At 49.3% G+C, this 10,651-nt stretch overlaps 1 non-coding gene across 1 annotated transcript; it reads right to left on the bottom strand.

Annotated features, from left to right (window-relative positions):
* Positions 1 to 2,618: 2,618 nt before the first annotated feature.
* Positions 2,619 to 2,691, bottom strand: trnat-ugu (transfer RNA threonine (anticodon UGU)). Its single transcript has one exon. It is a non-coding gene; the product is annotated as a tRNA-Thr (tRNA).
* Positions 2,692 to 10,651: the final 7,960 nt, after the last annotated feature.

Raw genomic sequence — 10,651 nt, 5'->3', positions numbered from 1 at the left:
TGGTGGCCGTTGCACACCAGCCACCACACGGGCTTGACAGAGCTAGGTCTTGGTCCAGTGGCAAGGATTATCAAAGATAACTGGAGACCTGCTCTGCTGCACCGACCTAGTGCGCACACATATCGCAGTGTGGGCTGGCCCGTGCTGCCCCTGGGCCCTCGCCTCTTTGTGCAGAACCTGATCAAATGACTTCTGGAAGTCCATTCAGACAACATCCATAGACACTCCATAGACACCCTCTCCATCAGTGGGCAGCACTCACGCGAGTCAGAAGGTTGTGGGTTTAAGTCCCACTCCAGGGACTTGAGCACAAAGAAATCTAGGCTGACACTCCAGTGCAGTGCTGAGGGAGTGCTGCACTGTCAGAGGTGCTGTCTTTTGGATGAGACGTTAAACCGAGGCCCCGTCTGCCCTCTCAGGTGCACGTAAAGATCCCATGGCACTATTTTGAAGAAGAGCAGGGGAGTTATCCCCGGTGTCCTGGGGCCAATATTTATCCCTCAATTAACATAATAAAAAAACAGATTATCTGGTCATTATCATAATGCTGTTTGTGGGAGCTTGCTGTGCACAAATTGGCTGTGTGTTTCTGACATGAGAAAAGTGACATCATTCCAAATGTACTTCATTGGCTGTAAAGCGCTTGGACATGTCCGGTGGTCGTGAAAGGCACTATATAAATCCAAGTCTTATTTATTATTTTTTAAACTCCAGCCTCTCTATCTCTGATGATAGAGTCCGAGAACGCCCCCACAACTGATATTAAGCGGACGTGCCTGTAATTTCCTGCTTTCTCCTTCCCTCTCTTCTTAAATAATGGGGTGTAATTTGCAATTTTCCAAATCAAAAGCACAACTCCTGAATCTAGAGAGCTTTGGACAATTACCATTAACGGATCTGCAATTTCCTCATCTATTTCTTTGAATACTCTGGAGTGGACACTAGAATCCCGTTTATTTAAAGTAATTAAAGACTGCTGCCTCCGTCAGGCACTGCACAGAAGATTTTCACTTGACTTTAAAGGTGCCAGATCATAGCACAAAAATAATCTGTTTTTACTACACTGTAAATGAATCATCGACTGCCTGCCCATCACCCCTCAAAGTGTCACACTGTCACACTTGAAAGTCACAAGTGGAAGAGTCATACCTTGTCATAGATCTAACGTCTGTGTCACATTTATAGTTCATTGTCTCAAATATCATATTGATTAATCAGCATCAATTGGGCACAATGCTCTCGCTGAAGCAGCATTGATCACACTGGCTCTGAGAGGTAATGTGGAACAGCCAGTGCTCCACAGCTCAGATACACATCGACTGCCGGAGAATTTCTGGGGATGCGTTTAAGAGTCAGGTCTTTGGCGTACAGCCAGGAGAGACATCTGGTTAAATTCATTGTCGAACTGAGCTGTCATGGGCCATCGAAAGATGCTGGATTCCCACGGCACTCATAATTACAATTAGAATTGGAACAAAAAGATCATTTCATGATCATTCCTGCGCAGACCTAATCTACACCACAGTAGATCAGATGCTTTACTCCAAAAGTGGAATTGTGTCCCATACATCGTTATAGCCATACACTTACACTATGCCTCTCCATCACCATACGTCCCCCTATTGCTCTACAACCCCTCCTATCGCTCTATAACCCCTCCTATCGCTCTATAACCTCTCCTATCGCTCCATAACCCTTCCTATTGCTCTATAACACCTCCTTTCGCTCTATAACCCCTCCGAATGCTCTATAACCCATCCTATCGCTCTATAACCAATCCTATTGCTCTATAACCCCTCCTATCGCTCGATAACCCCTCCCATCACTCTATAACCCCTCCTATTGCTCTGTGACCTCTCCTCTCACCCTGTGACCCCTCCCATCACCCTGTGACCCTTCCTATCACCTGTGACCCCTCCCATCACCCTGTGACCCCTCCCATCACACTGTGACCCCGCCTATCACCCTGTGACCTCTCCTATCACCCTGTGACCCCTCCTATCACACTGTGACCCCTCCCATCACCCCGTGACCCCTCCTATCACCCTGTGACCCCGCCTATCATCCTGTGACCCCACCATTTACTCTGTGCCTGCTCTTCAATCACTCAGACATCACGGGCAGCCCTTTCCTGCCTTATTTGGCCTGTCTCTGCCAAATGCTGTACTAGTGGACCATGGAATGGCGAGGGAGTGAGTGGTGAGGGAGGGACTATTTGCCGATTTAAAAAAAAAAGTTTTAATTATGGTTTAAAATTAAATTACCTGAGTGGGCAGGGTTTTTAACATAAATATGTATTTTTAAATGTTATTTTAATATGTTTTTAAACTCTTACACTGGTAAAAGTAGGCTATGCGACTGCTTTTACCAGGTGCAAGAGTTTGAAGGACATTCGCTGGGCAAGAGACGGGCAAATAGCCCAATCCCTGCCGTGGGAACGTCCTTCTCCCGAGATGCGACCGTTTGTCAAACCAGAAACTTGACAGATCGGAAATGCTGGTTTTCAGCACTTGCGCATTGCGCGCCGAAAACCGGCTTTTTGAATGCCGCAATTTCCGGGCCATTACTTTTAATAATGTTTTGATTTAAATTTTTAAATGTGAGGTAAAAATCCAGACAGGCCCCAGTGAGGATTGAACTCACGACCCCTGGTTTACAAGACCAGTGCTCTAACCACTGAGCTATGGAGCCACTGTTGTACAGGTTGAGCTTCAAATCCATTTCATTCATTGAATTTTAGTTAAAGCTTTTTGAGGGCGAAATTCAGGAGTGTCCCGTTTGAGGGCGGTAACCCTTCGCGAGGCGGGCCATTCTAAACCCGGCGCAGAAGTCCCACCCCGCGACCTAAATTGGGGTCTCCGCCCTGAGAGGAAGTGGAGCGCAGTGTCTGGTGCTCCACTTCCTGTCCGGGTGGACTCGGGGCGGGGGGGGGGGGAGGCTGCTGGCACGCAACTCGGAGCCTTTTCCACGTAGCGCTGACGTGTTCCACGGCCCCTCCCCTCCCGTTAAAGGGGAGGTACGCTGCGAGCTCTGCACGGCTCCTGATGGGCTGCCACTGGGCCGCTGGGGATGTGGGTTGCCAGATTCACGAGCCTCGAGGCTGCAGCTGACATCGCCCCCGGCAGCCTCGCAGGGCGCTGCCCAATTTCTGCCGCAGGGGCAAAACGGGGTCGCCGCACACGGCGATGATGCGGTGGCCTGGGGCGCTACCGGCGTGAGCACGGAGCTACTGGTCTCATGCCTCCGCTAACTCCCGTGCAATTTCGCGGGATCTGGTAGTGCCCCCTCACCCCCCTGGGCGACAAGACTTTCGCACCCTATTGGTGTCCTCCAGAGGCGCTAAGGGGGGGTGCACGACAGGGGAATTTCGATCCCTTTCTCTCTGTTTTTTGTCCACTTCTTTACAAGTGACAGCAAGAGAGACCATCCCCAGCAAGGAACCCTTCCTAGCATGAGATCAGCCCTATCACGAGACCTGCTCTCAGGATACGGGGTAGGAAATTTAGGACCGAGATGAGGAGACATTTTTCACTCACTGTGGAATTCCCTACCACTGAATATATTTAAGAGGGAGATAGATAGATTTCTAGAAACAACAGACATCAAGGGGTATGGGGAAAAAGCTGGAATATGGTGTTAAGATAGAGAATGAGCCATGATCGTATTGAATGGCGGTGCAGGCTCGAGGGACCAAATGGCCTACCCCTGCTCCTATTTTCTACGATTGTATGTTTCTGCTGTCTAGAGATCATCGCTCGCAAGAGACCCAGCACACTGCCCTTACTAAACCGTGAACAATGGTCACTTGGGCTAGATGCAGGAGGCCTGGTGGGCCCATGGACCTATACCCCAGTGCAAATGAGTACCTTCATGAGGTGAGGTTAGAAAATTAGAGGTAAGGCAAACGTGAAATGAAAATCTGCCATCACTGCCTTAAGTTTTGTCTGGCTGTAGTTTTCTGTAGATAAAGTTGATATAATTGTGGACCTGCGCAGACTGTTGCAATAATAATATAAATAAGAGAAGTTGATAGAGTTTCTTATTTAGAGTGTTTTAGTCGTGGGGCTGAGTGATGAAGAATGTGCCCATTTGTGGTCTAGATGTTGCATGAGAGTTGGATCATTTCCAGTTTGTGTAGCAATGACTGGGTTAGTTATCAGGCCTGTGGGAAGAGAGGATTCACTACAAATTATGCAGCCATCTCCACTCGAGAATGCAATTAATATTTTGGCACTGGTAATAAAATTCACAGGGTGACCCCGTGCTTATCACTGAGGAATAAAGCTTTACTTATCGTGCAAGCGCACGATTAGCAGTGAGCGCCGGGGCTAAGAGAAGAGGCTTGGTGGTCTTTTGTCGAAGGCTTGGCAGTTGGATGAGAGGCCTTGAGCCGAATGCTGAGTTAGCCAAGGAAATAAAATCCTCTTGTTCTCTGCAAAATGACTGGCCCCGATTTTAACTGTCCACACCTGGCAGAAGCCGGACCAGTGGGAGGGGGACAGGGGTGCTGTTAACATAACCGGTGTAAGTAACCCCCATTGAACACACCTCCATCCCGCCGTGTCCCCACATTAACCGGATCTTTTGAGCAGGTGGGCGGGCCACCCATAGGAATGAAGTTGAAATGTGTTTGCTTCATGGGTTCTTTGTTTAAGATTTTATAGCAACATATTGCTATTGCGAACTAGATGGTTTATTAAGAAAGGTTTAACAATCACACTACACATTACCAGTTCATCCATCAGGCTCACAACCACCTGCCTCATCGTGGGTCCCCCGAACCCAACTGGCTGGGGTTTTATTGAGTCTTGTGAACATCACGTGACTGGCTAAGCCACTCACACTGCAACAGCTCTACAACTACTTTGGTTACAGATAAAGTCGAGTGCCCCCTTATTAAAGGGACACTAGAACCCACAAATTGACAATAAATCTTTACATGAACCTTAAACGATCAACTTAAAATTTGGTTGCTGGGGGTGACGATGCGCTCCAGTCCCTCCGGCGCCCACCTCTCGCGGAAGGCCGCGAGCGTACCGGTGGACACCGCGTGCTCCATCTCCAGGGACACCCTGGTTCGGATGTACGCATGGAAGAGAGGCAGGCAGTCGGGCTGAACGACCCCCTCGACCGCCCGCTGCCTGGACCGGGTGATGGCCCCCTTGGCCGTGCCCAGGAACAGTCCTACGAGGAGGCCTTCCGACCTGCCCGCTCCCCTCCGCACAGGGTGCCCAAAGATCAGGAGTGTGGGACTGAAGTGCAACCAGAAATTGAGGAGCAGCCCCTTCAAATATTGGAAGAGGAGCTGTAACCTGACAACTCCATAAAAATGTGGAGGCGGCCTGGGAGCCCATAAATGACTTAAAATCCAATTGCACAGGACTGCTCCATGCAACACTCTCCAGGCCAAGTCCCCAATAAATAGAGGGAGGACTCCCGCGTAGAGTGCACTCCACTGGGGACTCCCTCCTCCTCCGGCAAGAAGATGCGCCATGGCGTGTCCTGATGGCAGACGAGGATGGAAAAGTGGAGAGTGTGCAAGAGCAGCCCGTACAGGAAACCCCTCCGCACAGAACTGAAAGGCACGGAGGGGATTTCCCGGAGGAGGCTCAAGTTGTGAGGCGCCGGCTTCCGAGGGACGTTTCGGGGCATGGTGCCGATGACGGCAACAGCTCTACAACTATTTTTGTAGACAACATTAATCAAGTGCCCCCTGGTTAAAGGGGGGGCACACTCCAAAAACTTTCAAACAAGTGCACCCTTGTTTTTTGTGGGGATTTTTGGTTTTTTTTGAGGGAACTAAAAACGCAAATTATACAAGTGCCCCCTGGCTAAAAGGAGGGGGGCACTAAAACCGGCAAATTAAACAAATTAAACTTTAGACACTAATGGTTCAAATTAAAATTTGGTTGCCGGAGGTGATGATGCACTCCAGTCCCTCCGGCACCCACCTCTCGTGGAAGGCCGTGAGCATACCGGTGGGCACCGCGTGCTCCATTTCCAGGGATACCCTGGCTCAGATGTAACCGCGGAAGAGAGGCAGGCATTTGGGCTGAATGACCCCCTCGACCGCCCACTGATGGCACCCTTGGCCATGCCCAGGAACAGAGCTACGAGGAGGCCTCCCGACCTGCCCGCTCCCCTCCACACAGGCTGCCCAAAGATTAGGAGTGTGGGACTGAAGTGCAACCAGAATTTGAGGTACAGCCCCCTCAAATATTGGAAGAGGGGCTGCAACCTCGCATAAAAACATGGAACACGGACTCTTCCGGGCCGTAGAAATTGCAGGCGGCCTGGGAGCCCGTGAACCGACTTAAAAACCTATTGCACGGGACTGTTCCGTGCAACACCCTCCAGGCCAAGTCCCCGATAAATAGAGGGAGGACTCCCACGTAAAGAGCATTCCATCGGGGACCCCCGCCTCCTCCGGACGTCAAGATGGTGCGCCATGGCGTGTCCAGATGGCAGACGAGGATGGCAAAGTGGAGAGTGTGCAGGAGCAACCCGTGCAGGAAACCCCTCTGTGCAGAACTGAAAGGCACGGAGGGGATTTCCTCGAGGAGGCTCAAGTTGTGAGGCGCAGGCTCCCGAGGGAGGTTTCGGGGCTTGGCGCCGATGACGGCAACAGCTCTCCAGAACTGTGAGCATACTCACAGGTGCATACATTACAATGCATGCAGAGCACCATGGGAGCAGCCTGAGGAGGTTTAAACAACGGCAGCAAAATTGTCTGAGCGCAGTGCCGACCCGAGAGGCAGCGACTCAACTGAGGCAGAAGTTGAGAAAGTGACATCGGTTCAAGGGACGGAGCTGATTGGTGAGTAGCTGGTGAGTGTTTTTTTTTAGTTTTAACTTTATTTCTGCTAAGTAAGTTCATTGTCTATTAAATAGCGCCATGTCAGGGCAGCTCAGTCCCGTGGAATGCACATCCTGTGCCACGTGGGAAGTCCTGGATGCCTCTCGCGGCCTGGACAACCATGTTTGCAGGAAGCGTCGCCAGGTACGGCAGCTCGAGAGCCGGGTTTTGGAGCTTGAGTGGCACTCGGAGTCACTTCAGTGCATCCGCGAGGCTGGGAACTTCGTGGATAGCACGTTTCTCGAGGTGGCCACCTGGCAACTTAAGTGTGTGCTGCCAGAGAGAGAATGGGTGACCTCCAGACAGGAGCGGAGGACCAGGCAGGGAATGCAGGAGTCCCCTGAGCCCATCCCGCTCTCCGATCAGTATTCTGTTCTCTGGGGAGTGCAGTCAGTGCCAAGTCCACGGCACCACGGGTGGCTCAGCTGCACGAGGGGAGGAAGAAGAGTGTAAGAGCAATAATGGTAGGGGATTCGATAGTTAGGGGAGCAGACGGGCGTTTCTGCGGCCACAGACGTGGCTCCAGGATGGTATGTTGCATCCCTGGTGCCAGGGTCAAGGATGTCACTGAGCGGCTGCAAGGCATTCTGGGGGAGAGGGTGAACAGCCAGAGGTCGTGGTCCATATCGGTACCAATGACATAGGTGGAAAGAGGGTTGAACTCCTACAGGCAGAGTTTAGGGTGCTAGGAGAGCGATTAAAAGGCAGGAGCTCAAAGGTAGTAATGTCCAGGTTACTCCCAGTGCCACATGTTCGTGAGTACAGAAATAGGAGGATAGAGCAGATAAATGTGTGGCTGGAGAGATGGTGCAGGTGGGAGGGCTTTAGATTCTATTTCTGGTCAAGGTGGGACCTGTAAAAGCTGGATGGGTTACACCTCAACAGAGCTAGGATCAATATCCTCGCGGGAGGGTTTGCTAGAGCTGTGGGGAGGGTTTAAACTAGCTTGGCGGGGGTATGGGAACCCGAGAGTAGATTCACTAGGGAGAGAAATAAAGCTGGAACTGGAAAGCAGAGCATTAGAAAGTGAATTTGGAAGGCAGAGGAAACAAAAGCTATAAAATAGACAAGGGAGTTTGGCAGTGCTAAATTGTATATACTTCAATGCAAGGAGTCTAGGGAATAAGGCAGATGAGCTGAGAGCACAGATAGACACTCGGGAATACGATATTACAGCTATTACTGAGGCATGGCTGAAAGAAGGGCAGGTATGGCAGCTCAACATTCCTGGTTACAGGGTTTTCAGACAGGATAGTGAGGGGGATATGAAAGGAGGGCGGGGGTCGCAGTATTAATTAAAGAAACAATTACAGCTGTGAGGAGGGATGATATCATAGAATCATAGAAATTTACAGCACAGAAGGAGGCCATTTCGGCCCATCGTGTCCACGCCAGCCAACCAAGAGCTATCCATGCTAATCCCACTTTCCATCTCTTGGTCCATAGCCCTGTAGGTTACAGCACTTCAGGTGCACATCTAAGTATTTTTTAAATGTGGTGAGGCTTTCTGCCTCTACCATCCTTTCAGGCAGTGAGTTCCAGACCCTCACCACTCTCAGGGTGAAGACATTTCCCCTCATATCTCCTCTATACCACCCGCCCCCCCCCCCCCCCAAGTTACTTTAAATCTATGCCCCCTGATTGTTGACCTCTCTGCCAAGAGAAACAGGTCCTTCCCATCTACTCTATGCAGGTCCCTCATAATTTTATACACCTCAATCAGGTCTCCCCTCAGCCTCCTTGCTCTTCTATTCCATGCCTCGACTAATAAAGGCAAATATTTCATGTGCCTTCTTAACCACCTTATCTACCTGGCCTGCTACCTTCAGGGATCTGTGTCCTACCATTTAATGTGTATTCCCTTGCCTGGGACATGTTAGAAGGATCATCAAATGAGGCTATATGGGTTGAATTGAAGAACAAAAAAGGGGTGATCACACTGCTGGAAGTTTAGTATTGACCACCAAAGAGTCAGAGGGGAGATAGAAGAGCAAATATGTAGCCAAATTTCTGAGAAGTGCAAAACTATAGGGCAGTAATAGTAGCGGATTGTAAGGGGTGGTTTTCAGGGGGTCAGCTTTCCCTTCTGACCTTATATGAGCGGTTCCGAATCGCTCCCACACCCTTGGTTCTAGACACTGGAATTATGAAGGGACTGTGACAGACTTGGACAGACAATTGCTTTCAAGGTAGGAAGCAGGTATGGCTTTATTGTGTTTAAAAAGAAGGAAAAGGCACACCTTGAATAACACACACAGACCAATACACGCTGAAGGGTACAACACATTGAATAAAATGTCAAATTACGCCTGTGGGGAAAAGAATACAGCTTAAACTCTAAATGGGGTAAAGAGGAGACTGCAGATACATTTACACAAGTTATCCCAGCCTCCCCCATCCCAATTCCCCTAACTAACTAAGTTATAGCTCTGAGGGTTCAGGGACTATGCTCACCAATCCCTTTAGACAGTTGCCGGTGAATCACGGTTTCGGGGTTCGCTGCACTTGGCCTTCTAGGCGAGCCGCACCCCAGACGGAGGAGAGGACGTCGGACTGCGTAGTCTTCGGTTGGGGTGCGTCCGTTGATGCGCTAAGTTGCGTTTTAGATGTATGGGGTAAGTACCCACTTTCTTTGGTTAGGAATAGTTTTAGTTAGTCCCTTTTGGTAATTTCTCCCCCCTTGGGTCGTTCAGAAGTAGATTGTAGAGTGGTTGTCAATTTGGTTGCTGACAACGTTCCGTTTCGTGAGCCTCGTGCTCCGTCAGTTCCTGATGAGTTCTGGTAGTTTCCTTCACTATTCCATTTCTTCACTGTAGAGGAAGCAGGCTGCTTGTGTCTGTGTCTGTGTTCCCGTCTGTGTCCTTGTTCGAGTCTGTGTTCTGCTACTTTCCTTGTAAAACTGGGGGATAGATATATCCCCAAAAAAAGCTCCGTTATCTCCCATCAAATCTCTTGGGCTCTGTTTAAACTGTTCTGTCCATTGATTTTCAAATGTCTTCTTTGTCAGCAGTAACTCGATTAGGATGTGAGAATGTGCTATCACTGGTTTTGCATTGTTTTAGGATTGTCCACTTTCTTGACCATGATTTCCATTGTGCTTGATTGGGTAATTCAATTATCTCTTAGAGGGTGAATAGCCTGGGATCCTTAATGCACGAATTTGCTTCAGAGGTTGGCCCCACCTCCTGTATTTGGTAACTCTTTTTCGCAGCCAAAATGTTGTTGAATCTTAAAATTGATATGCTCCTTCCCATAGATGTTTAGGGGATCTCAAGCTTCTGTAATTTAGGTCCATTTTGAATTCCCTTTCCTATAGTCTTCACACTTGGGGGGGGGGGGGGCTGGGGGGTCTCCATGAATGCGTCTCCTTTTATCCCCCACAGGCTTCGTCTGCCCCTTTAAACTCATTTTAAAAGCCCAGAAAGGGATTCTTCTCCTCTGCAGGGGAAAGGTACCTGGAATCTTTGCGAGATATTGGTAAATTCTACATTCCCCCCTGTGATACCATATCACTTATGGTATCATCTTCGAGGTGAGCAAAGTTCCTGACTCCCAAGAGATAACCTTCCCTGTAAATTAGCTAAACTAATACCCAAAATGCATTACACTTATGCAACATCACCATAGATGCACACTTTTCCCTTTACAGGTACAAACTTTTTCCATTTATACCCTCCCAGCTTGGAGGGGGTTTAATCACTACAATTGCATTTCAGCACAGTTACATTTCATTTCAGCTACATTATATTCACCAGCATATAGGCAACATACAACCACATTACAGAAGGAAAAGAA

The sequence above is a fragment of the Pristiophorus japonicus genome, chromosome 17 (genome assembly GCF_044704955.1).
Source record: "Pristiophorus japonicus isolate sPriJap1 chromosome 17, sPriJap1.hap1, whole genome shotgun sequence".
NCBI classification, from domain to species: Eukaryota; Metazoa; Chordata; class Chondrichthyes; family Pristiophoridae; genus Pristiophorus; species Pristiophorus japonicus.
This window is presented reverse-complemented; position numbering and strand designations above follow the sequence as displayed.